Source organism: Microcaecilia unicolor, chromosome 9 (genome assembly GCF_901765095.1).
Source record: "Microcaecilia unicolor chromosome 9, aMicUni1.1, whole genome shotgun sequence".
Lineage (NCBI taxonomy): Eukaryota > Metazoa > Chordata > Amphibia > Gymnophiona > Siphonopidae > Microcaecilia > Microcaecilia unicolor.
The window spans coordinates 194,568,418-194,571,980 of record NC_044039.1 but is presented as its reverse complement, the minus strand read 5'-3'; the positions used below and the strand labels follow the sequence as shown (position 1 = coordinate 194,571,980).

Here is a 3,563-nt window from a genome sequence, read left to right as displayed (position 1 = left end):
TGATATAGTCTTAAGCATGATCATTGCTAACCTTAAATAAAAGATTATACGCAGAGGAAAATGATCCTGTTACTCCATGTGGAAATAGGTTGTGCCTCTCATCACTTTGCTAGCAATTAAGTGGCATCTATTGCACCACGCTGCAAGCAATATAGAGCTAAAAGAATCCTTCTCCTGTTAACAGATAATATTCGATAATGATAGATTGGAACAGGGCCTTGAAAATAAAACAAGTTCCTCATAATACCTTATTAGCAAGGTGCTCTCATAAGTGCAACTCATTCTCAATGGACCTCATGTCTCTTGATACCTGCCAAGAGTAATTTTTTCAAAACCTGGAACTGCAAGGTGTGTTCGAAGTGTCGATGATTGATGCGTCCTGCAATTCATACTAATTCTCGCAGCTAGCTGTGTTCTTCATCGATGTACGAGCCAAGTGATCCACCGCTAAGACTCTTAGTGATGGATTGCTCGTCTTGGTGCCTGCCAGCAGGAAAGAGAAGCTGCCAAAACTCTTGTGAAAGCCAGATTTAATCAACAGTGTAATGGTTTAGACTATCTTATACAACCAAAGCTTCTACAGAAACCATCATCACAGGAGTCATAGATGAAATATCCAGCCTAGTTTTCAGGGCAAAGGAGAATCAAGAGTAATCCCTAAGCTGTGAACTTGAAATACTCTCTTTTCCACAGAGTAATATGTGTCAAGATGTTGTGTTGCAATGATCTACTGACCACTATTAACTCTGTTTTTGCAACATTCAGCTCAAATCTATGAAAGAGAAAACTTGCTGTAATATATCTAAAGTATTGTCTGGAGAACCATCAAATGGAAAAAGAACTGAATATTTGTCAACATAAATTCTGTGATGCACATTCAAAAGTTTTAGTTTACAACAAAGTGGCACTAAACAGATATTAAAAAGTACTGCCGAAAGAAAGAACCCCCTGAGGCATTCCAGTGACAAGCTTCCGTGCTAAAGAAAACTGATCATTTATATGAACCTCCTGAGTTTTATCTTCTAAAAATGTTAAAACCAAGACAGACCCTGAGAGTCTAAAAGCTGGTAAACGCTGTAGTAAAAAATGATGATTGATAGTATAGAACACGGCTGAAGTATCAAGAAGCGCAAAAATAAAATTGTTACATCAATCTACTTCTTGTCTTAACACAAAGAATGTATAACACAATGAACGTATTACATTCAAAGTTTGTACCCTTGTTTATAAAATCATTTAAGGAGATGCCCCGGTCTACATGTCCGACCTCATAGACTTACCACCCAGGAACACCAAAAGATCAGCACGCACATTCCTGAACCTCCATTTCCCCAGCTGCAAAGGACTACAATACAAATTAACACATGCATCCAACTTTTCATACATAAGGACGCAGCTATGGAATGCACTACCATTTGGTGTGAAAACAATTCCTGACTTAACCAACTTTCAGAAATCATTGAAGACCTTCCTCTTCATCAAAACATACCGCAACGATCCATCATATAAACCCTAATGCAATACCACTTTTTCTCTGGTCCCGAATTGTGATCACTTCATACTTGTTTGATTAATTTTACTATGTTATTCATGTTCTCTATGTATCACCACTTGTATCTCTAACTCTGGAATGGCAATAGACATGACGGAACAATGTAAGCCACATTGAGCCTGCAAATAGGTGGAAAAATGTGGGATACAAATGCAGCAAATAAATAAATAAATAAAACACATCAAGGTTTGATAACAAAAGTTTCTGTACAGTGGGTTCTACAATTGGAAAGGATATAATATGGCTCCCTTTCCAAAAAATCACTCTGTTAACTCAGTATGACTAGTTCAATGACTTTGGCTAGAACAGGTAACGATTATATAGAATGATAGTTGGAAATTACTTTTGAGTCCAGAGTATGTTTCTTTACCAATAGCTTAATAGTTACTAGTTTTAAACTCTTGGGTAAGCAACGAAACTGTAATGAAGAATTTACAGTACAATAGCTTTCAATGCTGGACCCAAGCCATCTCCAGCTTGGGTCCAGCATTGGAAAAAATTGATTAGAATGAGACCTTTACTCCAAAACTTACATTGGCTACCCATCAAAGCACGCATATCATTCAAGATATGCACCAAGACCCACAGAATAATCTTGGTCCTCGCTCCAGAATACATGGCAGGTCTGATAGACTTACCAATATGCAACATAAACAAGATCGTAAGATCCTATCTGACACTACATTATCCCAAATGTCAAGGCCTAAGATACAAATCTACATTTACAACCAGTTTCTCATACGTCTGCACCAAAACCTGGAACTCTCTACTGAAAGACCTAAAAAGCAAGAACGACTACCAAATGTTCCGAAAACACACGAAAGGTCATCTTTTCAGGAAATTCCTTTGTGACAAAGTCACATAGCCAAGAAGATCCTGGCCACCACACCACAGCACATGATCACAGACAGAATTGAACCAGACTCACGTTGACCCTTAATGACCTCTATACTCGTCTACCTAATTTAATTGTAAGCCACAGTGAACTTGGCATTGGGTTGGAAAATGTGGGGTACAAATGCAGAAAATAAATAAATAAAAGTTCTACAACACTGCGCCTAAATTTTGGAATGCCCATTCCTTGGTCATGCCCCCTTTGAGTTGTACACAAGACAATTTGGGTGTGCAGTGTTATAGAATAGCACACAGGCAGATCTGCACATAAATCCTAATTAGTGTCAATTAATGTCAATAATTGATCTTTAATGGCTTATTAATTAGTTTGCACATGGATCTAAGATCCATTCCCAAATTTGGGTTCTCTTTATAGAATCCGGGGGATTATGTGTGCATTCAGAGACTGCTAAATGAACCGATATACTATTCTCCCAAGCCAGTTCTATTACTATCAAATAGATATAAATCTAAAAGCATATACCCCCCTCATTCTATAATCACCTAAATGTTACACCATTTGCATGTTAAGATTCTAGAATGCTGGCACCTGTGCACGTGAATGTTACATTCTTGCACATAAGTGCACTGTTCATGGTATTCTAGAATGTGAATGCGCGCAGCTGCAAAAGGGTGTTCATAGGGGGAGGCACATGGGTGGGGCATGAGCAGGTCCCATACTTAGGCGCTAAAATGCATCATTTGCACCTGGCCTTTTAGATGGCATCAGTGGTAGCACCTGTATATTAGCACACAAATGCAAATTTACACTCTATTCCATAATGGAATCTGTGCACCCAGATACGTTTACAGAATTGGTGCTTAGTGCTCAGCATTTTGGCACCCAAATTTGGGCGATCTTTGTAGAATTGGCCCTCATAAGAAATAATGCATCTCTTTCTGTTTAGATGAGTTTTATTTTCCAATGTCATTACATAAGAACATAAGTGTTGCCATAGTGGAGCAGGCCGAAAGTCCATCAAGCCCAGCATCCTGTTTCCAACAGTGGCCAGTCCAGGTCACAAGTACCTGGCAAGATCCCAAAACAGTACAATATATTTTATGCTGCTTATCCTAGAAATAAGCAGTGGATTTTCCCCAAGTCCATCTAAATAAT

General features: G+C 38.5%; 1 pseudogene; it reads right to left on the bottom strand.

Annotated features, from left to right (window-relative positions):
* Nucleotides 1-304: 304 nt before the first annotated feature.
* Nucleotides 305-456, bottom strand: LOC115478259 (annotated as a pseudogene).
* Nucleotides 457-3,563: the final 3,107 nt, after the last annotated feature.